This window comes from Neoarius graeffei, chromosome 25, assembly GCF_027579695.1.
Source record: "Neoarius graeffei isolate fNeoGra1 chromosome 25, fNeoGra1.pri, whole genome shotgun sequence".
In the NCBI taxonomy this organism is placed as follows: Eukaryota; Metazoa; Chordata; class Actinopteri; order Siluriformes; family Ariidae; genus Neoarius; species Neoarius graeffei.
Window position 1 is genome coordinate 49,907,292 of NC_083593.1, and position 18,572 is coordinate 49,925,863.

The window sequence follows — 18,572 nt, forward strand, 5'->3', positions numbered from 1 at the left end:
AAGTTGGACTATGTCCAAAAATGTGACACAATAATACAAGGTGTTTTCTTATTAGTAAACAATTTATCTGACATTTGCCTTAAAGTAGGTATCATTTAGCACAACAACCTCAAAGACAACTCACGCATGTGTACAAAAGCTGTTTTTCTGTTTCAGAATTTGGAGGAGGACATTACTCTGTTAATTCATCAATATTTTGCGTGCACACCGGTGTGTCTTTGCGTTTTCGTGATCGAACCTCTCTATCCCATTCCCCAGACGGGCCAGTTGTTCACACAGAACAAAGGGAGCAAGATTCAATTCCCACGAATCGCTGAACGTGAATCCGTCAAAACACGCACCCGTACTTCCCCTCCTCAAGTAGGCGAGCGATTACCCAGTCGTCACTTAGGCGGATAATTCTCTTACACAACCCAATAAACTACTCGCAGTTTATTGTCTCAAAATTGTGTTTTATCCGTTGTCTGCAAACATATTGATGGTACCACAGCTTAGCAGTCCTCCTGGGCTCGGACAAACTTCTGTCCGTCTCTTATATCAGTCTTCCTTGACTGGGACAATCTCTGTCCATTTCTTATATCATTCTTTAAATACTAGGACAAATCTCTGTCCATTTCTTATATCATTCTTTAAATACTAGGACAAATCTCTGTCCATTTCTTCTATCATTCTTTAAATACTGTTTCCACTAATTTCTTTACACAAGAATGCAAAGTTATCACTTACTGGTTCGGTGAGCCCTGATGGCCTGGTCTCTCGTCCGAGTTCTCAGCTCCGCACCGTAGCCTTGGGAGTGTTCCGTCGTCCGAAGATCAGACGCATAGGGCCCACCCAGGGACGCCAAATTGTAATGGAAATTTCTAATAAACACTTCAGAGCGCTTAACAGTTGTCTTTTCAGTCATTTATTATAGTAGATCATATAAAGATATATAAAATAGGAAAGGAAAGAGAAGAATAGAAGAAGACATCACTTCTGATGATGCCGAGAGTACGCGCACTCTGAGTTGTGTTTTAGGAATGTTATCTATTATACTCTGAAAGCATTCGCTCACTGCTTGTGTCTTCACGTGATTGGCTCAAGATTTTCTATGAAGCTTTGTTAGAGCGTGCACCTGGCGTGCGGGCGGATGCGTAGTTATGAGAACTCAGGCACCCTGCTTATCACCACCAAGGTCAGGAAAGGTGGTTACATCATGAGAAGATGCAAGCTAGGATGAACTCAAGCACCCTGCTCATTACCACCAAGGCCACAGAAAAGCGATTACAACAGGAAAAAAACATCTTTCTCAGTATAGGTCACTTGAGCTCAACACACAGAAACACAGAGAATAATAATGTTCATCCATTAAAAATTCCCTCACATCCTCGACAAATGAATCCACTGCAGCTTGGTGTCCGCAACAGTTGAAGACGTTAGAAGACATATTTGTCGTTAGTATTATATAGTAAAGGTTTTTAAAATAAAATAAGGTACGGGCTCTGAAAATTCTTCGTAAAGAATACCAAGAATGGCCGTCTCAGCTGCCATCGTTGGAACACTTGCGTAATACAACAGGGTGTTCAACACACATTTTGCAGTGTTTTATGAGGGCAGAATGTTGCCCAGCCTTGGTCTTGAGGGCGGGGCTGTGGTCTCTTTTGGTCAGATAAAAGAGAAGAGAAAAGAAAAAAAGAGAAGTGGTTTATTAGTAAGTATCGGTCACACAGGTTCATTATGTTGCTGTGTTCTTATTGTTATTTGGTGCACATCTGGAAAACTGAATAAATATGTAATTTGGTGTCTCACAACATACGCAGCATTCCGTGTTAGCAATGTTGGTACCTCTGTGTCATAGGGGAAGCCAAAACAATCTAAACAATCTTTTCTTAAGTGCAGTATTATATCACTGGTATTATACCCTGCCTACTGAACTTTTCCACCTCCAGGATTATAGAGGAAGGCAAGAATTTAGGTGGATAATATACTTCCATAGTGGTTAGCATTGTTGCCTCACAGCAAGAAGGTTCTGGGTTCAAGCCCAGCAGCCGACGAGGGCCTTTCTGTGTGGAGTTTGCATGTTCTCCCCATGTCTGCGTGGGTTTTCTCCGGGTGCTCCGTTTTCCCCCACAGTCCAAAGACATGCAGGTTAGGCTAATTGGTGGCTCTAAATTGACCGTAGGTGTGAATGTGAAGGTGTGTGAATGGTTGTTTGTCTCTGTGTATCAGCCCTGTAATGATCTGGCGACTTGTCCAAGGTGTACCCCGTCTCTTGCCCATAGTCAGCTGGGATAGGCTCCAGCTTGCCTGTGACCCTGTACAGGATAAGTGGTTACGGATAATGGATGGATGGATGGATGGATGGATGGATGGATGGAATATACTTCCACTTTGAACCTGCAGTTGTAAAATGAGATTACGTAGCTTAAGGATGACGTGTGGCATGAGTATATGAAAATTAATGAACGTGCTTAGAGAAGACTTTGGTGGAGATAGATCTTATTGACTTGTCAGCTACATTAGCCTCATATATCCAGTACAAAACCAACCAAACATGTCTTAACTGATCAAAGTTCGTCCCATGCCAGGACCTGGTCTACCCAGGCAGTCTCCCATCCTTGTCCTAAGCAGGTGCCAATCTCTGTTCCTATACCCCTTGGCCTCTCGCTTATTACATAGCTAGAGTTACAGTGGGAGGTCAGTCCAAGTGTTTGACTCCCTACTCACATCTGTATTGCAGTATGCCTCGTCACATGGCAGTAGGTACCATTTTTATCTCCACCTAGTACTAACCAGGCCTTTAAGGTGCATTGGGTGGTGCCGATCTTCATTTCTTTAGTCCTCAGCCTCTCGCCTATTACATAGCTAGGATTACAATACATTACATTAGAGACATTTAGCAGACGCTCTTAACCAGAGTGACATACAACATACCCAGAGAAGCCTGGGGAGCAACTGGGGGTTAGGCACCTTGCTCAAGGGCACTTCAGCCATTCCTGCTGGTCCAGGGAATCGAACCAGCAACCTTTTGGTCCCAAAGCACCTTCTGTAACCATTAGGCCGTGGATTTCCCTACAGTAGTTACAATGTCCAAATATTTGGCCAGTTCAGATATTTGACCCCCCTACTCACATCTATATTGCGGTATGCCTCATCAGATGGCAGTAGGTACCATTTTTATGATGGTCTTTGGTTTGAGGTCCCTGTCGAGGGGTGGACGTGCTAACCATGAGGCTAATTTGTGGTCAAAACTGGTCTTAACTGATCAACCATGGGAAACGTTCCTCACTGAACCACTTCTTTAATGTTAGCCAGATACACAGCAACTAAATCATTGTGTTGTTTGGATTAGTGCTAAAAATGCATCTGATCTGACGGTAGACAGATAGTTGTGATAGATAGTCTGACTTCCCTGTCTGGTTCAACTCCAAAATAAATGTCTGATTAGGTTTTGTTTCCAACCCACACAACAATTCATTCAGAGTTGTGAAACATTTTTACACTGAACTGGAAGCTTGGAGTAATAGGAAGTGAACAGTTGGTCGCCATTATAATGATAGCTTGCTTATAGGCATGTGCTGATAATAATAATAATAATAATAATAATAATAATAATAATAATTTAATGAACATGTGGGCGGCACGGTGGTGTAGTGGTTAGCGCTGTTGCCTCACAGCAAGAAGGTCCGGGTTCGAGCCCCGTAGCCGGCGAGGGCCTTTCTGTGTGGAGTTTGCATGTTCTCCCCGTGTCCGCGTGGGTTTCCTCCGGGTGCTCCAGTTTCCCCCACAGTCCAAAGACATGCCGGTTAGGTTAACTGGTGACTCTAAATTGACCGTAGGTGTGAATGTGAGTGTGAATGGTTGTCTGTGTCTATGTGTCAGCCCTGTGATGACCTGGCGACTTGTCCAGGGTGTACCCCGCCTTTCGCCCGTAGTCAGCTGGGATAGGCTCCAGCTTGCCTGCGACCCTGTAGAAGGATAAAGCGGCTAGAGATAATGAGATGAGAATGAATGAGATGAGATGAACATGTGGGAAACAGCTTAGCTTCTGTTACCACTGAAGTCATTCAGGGCTTTCCCCAGAAAGAATATCAAAGCGGTGCTACTGATGTAAACCGCAAGTTGGCCTAGTGGTTAGTGCGTCCACATCTCAATCGGGAGTTCTACTCGTGGTCAGGTCATACCAGAGACCATCATAAAAATGGTACCTACTGCCATCTGGCAAGGCACGCTGCAATACAGATGCGAGTGGGGAATCAAACTCTCACGGTTACCAGAGGACCAGCCCCCCACTGTAACCCTAGCTGTATAGGTGAGAGGCTGAGAGCAATGGAAACAGAGATTGGCGCCACATAATGCGCCCAATTGCATGGTGCAGGAAGGACTTTAGATTTTAGACTACTGATGTGGAGCCCAGCCCGTAAGAGCTGGCTTGGAGGGCCCCGAAGGCTGCTCGGGGGGTCTGGGGTCATGCTCCCCTGGAAAAATTTGAAATTAGAGACTTCAAATGGTGCATTCTGGTGGCATCTAGGGCTGATTTGCTGAATTCAACATTATTAAATTTGCTGTTTTTTACCTTGTCAAATATGCAAAGGGCAAAATTTAAAAGGCAAAATTAGATTTGAAATGAAAACACTTCATAGCACGTCTCTTCGTTTTCCAGTTCCAGGATGCCAGGAGCAAAATCGAGGTCAAATCATGCAACAGCGCCATCTAGCAGCCATCGCCTACAATGTGATTTCATGTGTGGTTGCGAATGGCAGTCAGTGCACACAGCAAAATCCTTTATTTTCACTTCTGGGTTGAGTTGGATAGTCTAGATTTATATATTACAATATCTTCCTCGTTCTATAGTTATTACTCATTTTCATACAGGAACAGGTGATATTTAGGTGTGGAAAGTACTCTGCATTGGTCAATTTATGGTATTGATTTTTTTTTAATTTATTTTTTGGTGTGCAAGTGACAGCTGATGTCACACAGTGTGGCGGAGCACCACGTATCCACACTTCGGGGAAAGCCACATCATTGTGGCAATAAACAGTTGGTTCTGCCACCCTTGAAGTTCATTAAAAAAACATAACTTGTCATGTTACCAAGAAATGTGCAAAGTTTCAAGCGCTCTGTCCTCTAGACTGTCCCACGGTGGACACCTGACTGTTAGAAAGCTCTGACATTGGCGACTCCTTCCAAAAACATTAAATAAACATGTCCTTTGAAAAAGTTTGACCATATCAATGATTATACAGTGCATTTTTCCTTTGTTAAATAACAACACATTTTTAATCTGTTTATTATTATTAGTCTTCGATCCTGCAGCCCTTGTCCATCGTATATCCTTTTTGTTTGTCCTTTTGTCTTCCTTTGGCCATATTTGGCCACAACTTCCTGTTCTTTCATGTTTTCCTCTGTTGAGGAATACTTCATTTAGAAAGGATATTCATATTTCATTTAGAAAGGGCTAGAAATCATGAATAATTCATAAGAACATGGTTTCATCCAATCACGGAGCACTGAGTTCTTGTGACTCGGTAAATGGAACACGATGTTTTCTTTAATGCTGAACCTTCCTTTCTCAATTATGCGATAGCATTATTCTGTTGCATCAACATAAAAGTGTAAAGGTAATGAATCTATCATGTTAGCAAGCAGTGGCGGCTGGTAGTCTTTCAAACAGGGGAGGCTGGTCGGTTACGATATTTCCAGATTTTAAAAGAAAAAACACATCAGTTTTGCCCATACTCTTGCCTCTGATCTGGCTGATTGTTGGCAGGGTCACAAACTGTGAAATAACAGGTTCTTTTGGCCCATTAGCCTACTGTCCAATATACATGATGGTGGTGTTGGGGGGGGTATATTTTAACATTTTATATTTTAAAATTGTGGCATGTTGTTTAAAAATTGACCTCGGCTGTGTTTTTGTTTAAAAATGTTTTCCAAATTGTAGCTGTGTTTAATTCATATCCAGAAAAACATATATTCCAATATAATATACTCAGCATAAACATTTTAAATAGATTCTATATTTTTGGTCCATCCATGACATATTACTAAAGTAGCCTATTTACTGTTGTTGATGTGGGTCACTTGCTGTTAGCCAATTCACTTTCTCGTACCAGGAGAGCTGAAAGGAACGAGTATTATTCCCTACCTTTTTCACCAAGTCAATTTGAGGCGTTGGTCTACCCTGCTCTTTAATTTTAATTTTTTCCTCGAAAGGAAGACTGGCAAATGGCTTCGCCAAAATTAAATCAGCAATGCTTGGCATCCGTGCGCAGCTTTCTTGCTAGCTGACTAGCCCCCTCAAGTTCAAGTTCAGTCACTCAAATAAACGAAATTTCTGGAACTAAGATAGCAAACTTGACAACACTATATTTACACTTTATTTACAATGAAAATATATACAAACTAAAAAAGCTGGTAGAAACCGTATGTAATGAATGAAATCGAAATGTAAGCCGATCTCTTACAATACACCACAGCACTTGCGAATCTGCATGGGACTGAACTGATGTTGCCAGATACTGCTGACATTATCCAGCCCAAAATATGTTCAAAACCCGCCAAAATGCACTTAAAACCGCCCAATCTGGCAACACTGTACCGCTGCCTGTCTATAGTTGAAACGAGCTGTCAATCAAAGAAAATATCCGGCCGCTTTCACCAATCACCAGTCTCCTCGCGGAAACTGCCATGTCCCTCCCACTGTGAAGCTCGGAGTCCGTGGGCGGGCATTTTCGCAGTATTTGTCCAATAACCGTCTTGCATTTTGAGATTGAAAAGCGCATAGCTCCCAAATGCCGTTGAAGTCCACTGAGGCTGGGAGTCCATGAGACTCCGTGGGCGGGCATTTTCGCAGTATTTGTCTAATAATCGTCTTGCATTTTGAGATTGACAAGCACATAGCTCCCAGTCCACTGAGGCTGGGCTGCATCGCGCTGTCACGAGGGGGAAAAACTCACGCACACATTAGGCGAACTGGGGAAAGTTATAAGGGAATGATTTCGCACTGTAGTTGGGTTGAGCACATATATTTCTATGATTCTGGATCTGAAATAGCAATGTTATAAGGTCGGCTATAACATAAGCCTAGCGCAATTCATCCTACACGATGTTTGTCATTTTTAGAGGAGGCTGAGCCTCCCTCGCTGTCTTAGAGCAATCGCCCGTGTTAGCAAGCTAGATAGCGTCAGCTACCTTCTTTAAAATCTGCTAAAGTTATCGGATTAAATCTAAAATAGCTCCTTTTTGTTGTCACAGTGTTCTTGCTTTGTGATTGGTGGAAGCACTCTTTCTGCACTCATTAATTATTCATGACTCAATCTCGTAGTACATGGATTATAGTCGACTCGGTGCTACACACCTCATCGGCTATCAGCTCACATACGACTCGATTTCGTGGCATAACTGTTAAATATCCTGTATGATTTTTTTTTTCAAATTTAATTTTTTTTTATACCTCGACCAAGAGTTGATATCTCTTTCACTGAAATAGCTCTAATAAACACCACCGATTCTACACTTGTGCATCCTGGATCTCTGTGTCACATTGGCTTTCCTCTACTCGTAATAAACGTCTTTCTTTCTTTTGCTCTTTTTACACTTTCTTTTGCTCTTTTCACACTTTCTTTTGCTCTTTCATTTTTTCACTTTCACTCTTTCTCACTTCACTGTTTCCTTTGTTCTTTCTTTTGCTCTTTATTCAGTCATTTATACTTTCTTTCTTTTGCTCTTTCATTCTTTCACTCTTTTTGTTCCTTTCACTCATTCTTTATTTTCTGCTTCCTTCTTTTGTGCTTCTTTCTTTCACTTTTATTTTGCTCTTTTTACACTCTTTTGCTCTTTCACTCTTTCACTGTTTCTCATTCTTTCTGTTTTTCACTCCTTCACTTTGTTTCTTTTGTTCTTTCATTTGCTCTTTATTCAGTCATTTGCTCTTTCTTTCTTTCTTTCTTTCTTTCTTTCTTTCTTTCTTTCTTTCTTTCACTGTTTCTCATTCTTTCTGTTTTTCACTCCTTCACTTTGTTTCTTTTGTTCTTTCATTTGCTCTTTATTCAGTCATTTGCTCTTTCTTTCTTTCTTTCTTTCTTTCTTTCTTTCTTTCTTTCTTTCTTTCTTTCTTTTTGTTCCTTTCACTTGTTCTTTATTTTCTGCTTCCTTCTTTTGTGCTTCTTCACTCTTTCTTTCTTTCTTTCTTTCTTTCTTTCTTTCTTTCTTTCTTTCTTTCTTTCTTTCTTTCTTTCTCTATTAATTTCTGTCATACGGCTTCTTTCTCGCTTTCTCTTTCTCATTCCTTTTTTTTTTGGTTTGTTTTTCTGTAATGTTTGCTTTTTACTCTAACTGGAAACGGCGCAATCATAATCGGCCAAGTCACAAGGCGTTAACCATCTAAACATCGCGTAATGGCCGGATCATTTGTTTGGGATGTAAAATATCTTATCTGTCTTTCATCCTCAGCCTGGGAGTCTGCAGTTTTCCTTATCTGTAATATTTGGGATAACGTGACCCAAACCACAGTTGGGTTTTAGACTTTCATGGGAGGATTCTGAATCAGCAGTCACCCAGTGAGTCAGTGAAAGCATCCTGCTTTTATCTGTGGCAAATCGCTAACTGTAGCAATGAAGCGAGGATAATCTGTGATCAGGATCGTATCAAGTTTCAGTGCTGCACGATAACGCAGACACGATAATGAAAGTCAGCAAACTAGTCAGAATGAAATCCAGAACAAGTCAACACAAAATAAGGAACGAAGCAGCATGGGGGTGTAGAGAGGACCAAAAACGGGAGCAAAACAAAACTTGTTGTCTTGGGAAAGGTGATGTTTTTTCACCTTTGGCTCAGCACTTCCTCGAGTTTGCACTTTGGCACTTCTGTTACTTTATCAGCACAAATAACATTCGCTCACTCAGTGATGGATTGAGTCGATGTCATGTTGTTAGCCGGGTTTCCATCGCAGTTTGGCACAAAATAGAAGCGCTATTTTAAACATTTTGACAAAACATAATTGCGAATGTCCTTTGTTTCGACTGAGAGATGTAATGCGATTAAAGCTGGGTGTTCTGCTCTCGTGATATTCCTTAGAGAGTGCTCCTTTTTCCAAAAGGTAGCTTTTCCGTTTGCTCTTCAGGTCATATCATGCAGAAAATGTGTTTCTGTTTCAATTTTGTGAAATATTGCTGTATCAAATTGTCTGAAAATAAAATAGCCTCAATGAGGCTGGAGCTCATACCAGCCTCTGTTGTTGTGTGTGAGTTTGATTGAAATCCAAATCACTCCTGGAGGAGGAGGAGCGATTTTTGTGAAATTGCATCTGACCCCTGTGTAGCCGCATCCATGGCAGGTGGCGCCACCTGGTGAACAACTCTTGTTGGAATACGTCTTTAGAGTCTTCTGGGTGAGTTTCAGTGAAAACATCTGAGCAGTTTACGAACAGTAGTGTTTGGTGTGACAAGTCACCCAAAAAGTTTCAAACACCCATAAAATCGTAAATATGACAGGTTGTGCCATCGTCTTGACAATTTTTATGCAAACCCACCTGGGAAACATTGTATGTGCATTTGATTGAAATCCAATCAATCCTGTAGAAAGAATAATGATTTTTGTAAACCGTGAATGGACGACGACGACAGATGATGGACGGACAACGCATAATCGCATGAACTCATCCAGCTCGGCCTATAGCCAGATGAGCTAACCAGCATATGTGAACATAAAAACTTGCGATATTTGAGAGGTTTTTTCAATTGACACGGAAATACACGTTTTTTGAAATGCACATGGAAACACGGCTACTGCAAATTTGACTCAGAAGGTACAATCTGACAGTTCCATCTGCTTTCCTCTAAATTTCATCAAAATCGGTTCACTACTTTTTAGAGTTAAGTTGTGAACAGACAAACAAACGGAGGCGAAAACAGAACCTCCTCCAACACAGTTGGCGAAGAGGTTAGATTAACATGGGGGCAGCCTTGGGATGAAGTGCTCTTGAGCAAGGCATCTAACCCCCTACTGCTCCCTGGGTGCTGTAGCATAGCTGTCCACTGCTCTGGCTCTGTGTGTGTGTGTGTGTGTGTGTGTGTGTGTGTGTGTGTGTGTGTGTGTGTGTTCATTGCTGATGTGTGTGTTCTCTGCTTCAGATGGATTAAATGCAGTGGATGATTTCACTGTGCTTAAGTGTACGTGTGATAAAGCTGTTATTTTTCTTCTTGTTGTTTTTATAATAAACTATAAATCTCATCTCATTATCTCTAGCTGCTTTATCCTTCTACAGGGTCGCAGGTACCATAAGCTGGAGCCTATCCCAGCTGACTACGGGCGAAAGGCGGGGTACACCCTGGACAAGTCGCCAGGTCATCGCAGGGCTGACACATAGACACAGACAACCATTCACACTCACATTCACACCTACGGTCAATTTAGAGTCACCAGTTAACCTAACCTGCATGTCTTTGGACTGTGGGGGAAACCGGAGCACCCGGAGGAAACCCACGCGGACACGGGGAGAACATGCAAACTCCACACAGAAAGGCCCTCGCCGGCCACGGGGCTCGAACCCGGACCTTCTTGCTGTGAGGCGACAGCGCTAACCACTACACCACCGTGCCGCCCATAAACTATAAATATAATAAAAAATCAATTCTAAAAAAAATGTATTTTGATGTAAATATTTACAAAAATCCTTATGAAATCAAGGGGAGGGAGGGATGTTGCTGGGGAGGGGGGTGGGGGGACGGGATTATGTTATAAAAGTTGTATGGATGTCATTGTATGTTCACTTGCAGTGGTTTAATAAAAAGTTCTTCACAAAAAAAAAATCCTTATGAAATCTAGTTCCTGTCTTTTTCGTTTGCCACAGTATTGGATCAGAGTCAGAGATCGAAACGGGCGGTCGCCCACTCGCCAATGCGAGTTGGAAAGGGTACGGGCGACTAGTGACAACATGTACTCGACCGAGTGGGCGACTGGTTCGCCACGCTATATATATCAAACTACTCACTGCCTTGATGGTTTCTATCAACGATTCTCGCCCATTTTAAGCAGAACTTGGTCTATTTTACCGTTTTTTACAATAATTTCACCCTGTGATGACCTGGCGACTTGTCCAGGGTGTACCCCGCCTTTCGCCCCTAGTCAGCTGGGATAGGCTCCAGCTTGCCTGCGACCCTGTAGAACAGGATAAAGTGGCTAGAGATAATGAGATGAGATGAGATGAGACAATAATTTCAATAGATTTTGTGAGACATTTGTCAAGTTGGCATAGACACGGGCGCCGCCATATTGTTTACGTGCACAGTGTACACCGCTACATGCAGCATGGCTGTGCGAAGTTTCGTTTCTTCCCGTTCATTTTCATTGCTGCCCGTGAAGACAAATGTAACTTGAACCGCTATTGGTCAGATAGATTAGACCCCCGCGAAGTTTAAAAGTCCTTGGCTTGACATTTCTGACAGCTATCAAAACAAACGGATATCGCTCAACAAGTATGTGGCCCTTATTCAAGAGTGTTCACAAGAAGTCATCCACCATTCCACCCAAATCATCCACCAATCCATCTAGGAATCAGAATGAGCCGAATCAACCTAGCACCGGCAAGGATACACGGATCAATCAACCTAAGCCCTAAGGTTTCGAAGATTGTGATGATAATGAGATGACTGAGGAAGAAGTTTATAGACAGTTGAAATTGATCACTCATATATAATATGGTTGTATTATATGAATAAATATATAAAATCGGCTTGAAATTTGTAATTATAAATACGGACCAGTGCTACTCCATTCGGACCAGTACCTCTGAGAGGCACTGGTCCAAACGGACCAGTGCTCCCAAATTCCCGTTTCGATCCCTGACAGTCCTTCTTTTGTTTCTTTCTTCTAGTTTTTGCTCCTGAGTATCAGATCGGGGTGTAACATTCACCTCAAAACACCAACATGACTCGGCTAATTTGATGTTTGTACACCGTATGGCTAAGTTTTGGGACTTGAGCTCAGCCAAAACTTAGCCAGACACACCAAAGAACCAACAGGGCAAAGGATTTTGCAAGGGATTAGCAGCAGGCTGCCAGGTCGCTCCGTTGTGTGTAGTTGTTGATGTTGATTTTAAAAGTAACTCAGTAATTTAGAGAAGGAAATGAATACTTAAGTCTGAGTGAAACATACTGAAGTGAGCGTGCAGCGTGGAAGAAGAGCCTGGAGCCAGAAATCTTAGTTTCTTGGTCATTAGTCTGTCCTACTTGCTCTTGATAGCACTGGCTTGACCATTTTATTAGCATTCGCTAACACTACTGATGAACGCTACACCGGCTAGAAGGTGACTTCACTGCTGTGCTGACTCACAGTTAAGTTTACGTTGGGGTTCGAAAGGCCTAGGGTGATAAAGTTGTGGTCCCTCCCACTATAAATCAAAATCTGATTGGTTAATTCATCCATCACTTCCTACATAAACATACACTGCCATGGCCTTTTGTCCCGGCAATGAAGTCCTAACCAGTGAGTGATCAGCTCTAAACTCTTCTCAGCCTAGACACAACAAACCAAAAAAATCTCATTAGATAACTCGATTTTAATGTTTTCAGGACAGTAACCCTTTCATTCCCTTACGAAAATTAACCATGGTTTTTCTATGAATAACCATGGTTTTACCATGGTTTATAGTTATTCATGGTTTTCATGGTTTTTTGGGTAACCATGAAAACCATGGTGCATTTTACCTCAATGTTCACTTAAATTTTTAGGTTCTAAGTAAATGTTAATGGATCTGGGCTGTTAATCGAGATCCTTCTCTACAGCATTGACTGTTGGACGAAAGCATGGTAATACTACAGTTAGTGCATCCTTTTAAACCCTTACAAAAATTAACCATGGTTTTACTATGAAAACTAACCATGGTTTTACCATGGTTTATAGTTATTCATGGTTTTTTTGGGTAACCATGAAAACCATGGTTCATGACTATGGTTTAACCATGATTTAACCATGGTTTCACTATGGTATAATCTTTGCACCCAATCGTTTCAACCCAATTGTTTGGGCTAAGATAACCTAGTGTTGAGTTCGTGCAATATTAGCCCAGTGGTTGGGTTAAAGTTGAGTTATTTTTGACCCAGTATTTTTAGAGTGTATTATTATTGTTGTTGTTGTTGTTGTTTAGGATGTACTATATGCATTTTACCTCAATGTTCACTTAAATTGTTAGGTTCTAAGTAAATGTTAATGTATCTGGGCTGTTAATTGAGATCCTTCTCTACAGCATTGACTGTTGGACGAAAGCATGGTAATACTACAGTTAGTGCATCCTTTTAAAAACCATACTATCCCTTTTTAAACTAATTTCATAGTTACTATGACCTATTACACATACAACTATGATGCTACCACAGCTACTGCAGTACTATGGATAAACCACAGTAATGCTATGGTTGGTTCATAGTACTTAGAATCACCATGAAATACCATAGTAGAACCATGGTTACTACCATGGATGAACCATAGTAATACTATGGTTGGTTCATAGTACTTAGAATAACCATGAGATACCATGGTAGAATCATGGTTACTACATAAAAACCATAGTATAACCATGGTCACTACATAAAAACCATGGTAAAACCATAGTAAACCATGGTAGATTTTCATAAGGGAAAACCGTACTATCCCTTTTTAAACTAATTTCGTAGTTACTATGACCTATTACACATACAACTATGATGCTACCACAGCTACTGCAGTACTATGGATAAACCACAGTAATGCTATGGTTGGTTCATAGTACTTAGAATCACCATGAAATACCATAGTAGATCCATGGTTACTACCATGGATGAACCATAGTAATACTATGGTTGGTTCATAGTACTTAGAATAATCATGAGATACCATGGTAGAATCATGGTTACTACATAAAAACCATGGTAAAACCATAGTAAACCATGGTAGATTTTCGTAAGGGTTTCTGAAGCAAATTTGATAGAAAATGACGCCGAATGAGGCTCTGTTGTGTGTAGTTGTTGTCGATGTTGATTTAAAAAGTAACTTACACAGGGAAAGGAATACTTAAGTCTGATTAAAAAATACTGTGGTGAACATGCGTGGACGAAAAGTCTGGAGACAGAAATCTTACCTTGTGTCCGAAATCACTCACTACTCACTATATAGGGCACTATATCGTGGGGACGCCATTTTGTAGTGCTGTCCAAATGTATAGTGAGAATTATTACACCCTATATAGTGCACTCAAAGTATCCCACAATGCATCAGGAAAAGTAGTGTACAACCGATGGTCACTAACCAAGCAATATATCCCATCGTGCATTGCAGTCGCACTGAAAGAAATCAAATCAAAAGCCTCAAATTTGATTTAATAAAAGGCAGCGGCGAAGAAGAAAGTATTCAGGCTTGATTTAAAAGAACTGAAAGATGCAGGTACTTTGTATTGATTAATGTGGGAAATACGCTCAGTATAATATATGTGTTTATCACAAAAGTGCATGCATGTATTTATTATTTTGAAAACCTACTAGATGACTGATCGGCACGTTTTAATTGTGCAACAGTAATGACATAAATACCAGCGCGACGGAGTAGTGTCCGAAAGTGTTTTTTCATTTTACCAATGAGCTCACTATATAGTCCTCTATATAGTAATTCCCTATATAGGGAGTAGGGAATGAATGAGCGATTTCTGACACAGGGTTAGTTTCTCGGTCGTTAGCCCGTAGCTCTTGATAGCACTGGCTTTAACCACTTTATTAGCATTCGCTAACACTACTGATGAACACTATACCGGCTGGAAGGTAACTTCACTGCTGCGCTGACAGTGCTGAATAACGGTTAAGCTCGTGTTGGTGTTCGAGATGGCCGAGGTTGATAAATTTTTGGTCCCTCCCACTGTGAATCAAAATCTCATCTCATCTCATCTCATTATCTCTAGCCGCTTTATCCTGTTCTACAGGGTCGCAGGCAAGCTGGAGCCTATCCCAGCTGACTACGGGCGAAAGGCGGGGTACACCCTGGACAAGTCACCAGGTCATCACAGGGCTGACACATAGACACAGACAACCATTCACACTCACATTCACACCTACGCTCAATTTAGAGTCACCAGTTAACCTAACCTGCATGTCTTTGGACTGTGGGGGAAACCGGAGCACCCGGAGGAAACCCACGCGGACACGGGGAGAACATGCAAACTCCGCACAGAAAGGCCCTCGCCGGCCACGGGGCTCGAACCCGGACCTTCTTGCTGTGAGGCGACAGCGCTAACCACTACACCACTGTGCCGCCCTGAATCAAAATCTGATTGGTTAATTCATCTGTCACTTCCTACATAAACACACACTCCCATGGCCTTCTGTCCTGGCAATGAAGTCCTAACCAATGAAAAAGAAAGCACAACTTTATTCATCACACACTTGTGAAATTTCCTCTCTGTATTTAACCCATCTGAAGCAGTGAACACACACATGCACAGAGCAGAACAGCCCAAGGCCGTCCCATATTAACCTAACCTGCATGTCTTTGGATTGTGGGGGAAACCGGAGCACCCAGAGGAAACCCACGCAGACACAGGGAGAACATGCAAACTCCACACAGAAAGGCCCTCACCAGCCACTGGGTTCAAACCCAGAACCTTCTTGCTGTGAGGCGACCGTGCTAACCACTACACCACCGTGCTGCCCAACGAGAGAGCAGCTCTAAACTCTTCTCAGCGTAGAGACAAGAAACAAAAAAATCTCATTGGATAACTCTGTTTTAATGTTTTCAGGACAGTAACGCTTTCATTTCTGAAGCAAATTTGATAGAAAATGAGGCCAAATTACAATTAGAAGAGAATAATCATCATGAAATGATGAAAGAATGAAAGAAATTAAATAAAATATTTGAAATGCTGATATGTTTGAACTTCTCTGAACGCCTAGAAGGCCCTGACGGTTCCTCTCTGGTATGTAATTTGTAATTGTCATGTTAAACATCAAGGATGATAAGAGACCAAATTAAAGAGACACATATTGGACATGTTAGTATTTGAATTGTGTTTAACACAGGAAGTCACAATAGAAGTCACACCTCTGAGCGTTATGGACAGAAGTGTAGATTAACCGAGGCTTATGTGAACAAACGTGACATTACGTTCGTATCTCATGAGATTTTCTTGACTGTGTCAAAGTGGAAAAGTGTTTGCAACTTAACAGCTTTTGTTTGCTGGACTAAGAGGTGTGACTTCCTGCTTTACCAGAACACACACTGTTTTTTCCTCTCAACGTTATTTTTTCTGGTTGCTCTTATCTTCAGTGTGAGACTTTTGTACACGTGATGTGTCTTATTATCTTGTACAGATGTGACGATATCAACTCAAATGATATCAAATCGTAAAGCATGATTTTCTCACAGAGATTACGTCGGGGTAGAAGGTGTGAAACAAACCACGTGGTGCTGAAGGTGATGGTTGTGTGATCAGGAGCAGGGTGGAGTCACGGCTGGTTTCAATCAGTATTTGCACGCCTGAGATAAACTCCGTCTCGTTCAGAAGGCTGTATAGTGACGGCTTCAGAAAGTCATGCAGTGAAACTGAAGAGACAAAAGCAGCTCTGCTGTGAGACAGTGCAAATAAAACAACTGAACGCACTGTGGGGGGACAGACAGGTGTGACCTCAGGGTCGTGACCCTGCGACTCTGTGACCTGGGCTCATGTACCCCCAAGCACAAGAAAACACGCACACACACACGTGTGCACACACACACACAGTACACATGCTATATGGTATGCCATAGAGACAGACAGGCACAAAAATACAGACAGACAGAAAATAGACATAGAGAGAAACAGACAGACAGCAAGTACAGAGATAGACAGACAGGTTGATGTACAGACTGACAGAATGACAGATGGATAGAGAGACACATATAAAGTAGACAGACAGGTATACAGAGGGAGAGACAGACATACAGCAATACAAAGAGACAGACAGACAAATAGATAGACGGGCAGACAGATATACAGTATATGGTTGGAGGTCGAGGTCAAGGCTTATTTCTGGTCAGTTCAGCCGTACACAGTCGATCCAGTACACAGTTAAAACGAAACGTTTCTCCAGGACCATGAACCGTCACAGGACTACAAATCTACAAATAACAACATAAAGTGCAAGAGTGCAGCGAGTGCAAACACTGCAGACTATAAACTATATAGAACATAAAGTGCAGACAACAAGGACAGTGCAAAAACGACAACGAGCACAAACGGACGGCCCAGATCCAATCCCACCACGACCTGTTCCTGATAATGTGCGGAAAGCTGAGGGTGTGTTTTGAGGTCACAATGTGTTAGAAAGAAATAAACATGTAAATATTATGTATGTGAAAAGCACTGTGTAAACTGTAAAAAGTGATACAGACTGAAAGACAGACAGGGACGGACAAACAGTCAGATAGGTATACAGACAGACAGAGATCTACAGACAGGCAGAGAGAGATAGAGAGAGAGAAATAGAGAGAGAGACAGAAACTGAGAGAGAAATAGACAGACAGACAGACAGACAGAAACCGAGAGAGAGAGAGAGAGAAACACACACAGATAGAGAAAAACATATATATATATATATATATATATGATAGAGAGAGAATCAGACAGCCAGAAACACAGAGAGAGAGAGAGACAGAGAGAAACACACAGATAGAGAAAAACACAGATATATATATATAACCACTGCTACCTCTGCCATCTCTCATCGATGCAATTATTATGTTTAATAATATAGGCCCTAAACTATTTTTATGCATACTTATATATAATTTATGTATGTGTGTATATATACAGAGTCTACCTGTAATGTGCAAGTTTTCTGAGCCTCTCAATAAGGCAATTTTTCTGTACTTTTTCACGGTAGATAATGCAAATAGTCCTCTGTATTTAATCCTTCCTTTGTCTAATTTTTATTTCAGTTTTATTTGTTATCTGTTTGACATTTTCTTGCTACTGTTACACGTGAATTTCCCCGATGTGGGATGAATAAAGTGAATCTAATCTAATCTAATCTAATCTAATCTAAGAGAGAATCAGACAGCCAGAAACCGAGAGAGAGAAACACACAGAGAGAAAAACATGGATATACGGTGTGTATATATGAGAGAGAGAGAGAGAGAGAGAGAGAGAGAGAGAGAGAGAGAGAGAATCAGACAGCCAGAAACCAAGAGAGAGAGAGAGAGAGACAGAGAGAAACACACAGATAGAGAAAAACACAGATATGTATGAGAGAGAGAGAGAGAGAGAGAGAGAGAGAGAGAGAGAGAATCAGACAGCCAGAAACCGAGAGAGAGAAACACACACAGATAGAGAGAGACAGACAGACAGGAACCAAGAGATTGAGAGAAAAACACACACACACAGAGATAGAGAAAAACAGAGAGAGAAATGGAGACAGACAGAGAGAGAGACAGAGAGAGAACTTTTATATATGAGAGAGAGACAGACAGACAGGAACTGAGAGAGAGAAACACAGAGAGAGAAATGGAGACAGACAGAGAGAGAGACAGAGAGAGAACTTTTATATATGAGAGAGAGACAGACAGACAGACAGACAGACAGGAACTGAGAG

The 18,572-nt window shown here is 41.5% G+C and overlaps 1 protein-coding gene across 2 annotated transcripts in view; it reads left to right on the forward strand.

Moving 5' to 3' along the window:
- The window catches only part of itga1 (integrin, alpha 1), a 173,375-nt gene that overhangs the window by 22,622 nt on the left and 132,181 nt on the right, over window positions 1-18,572 (forward strand). The gene's annotated exons all lie outside the window — the stretch shown is intronic.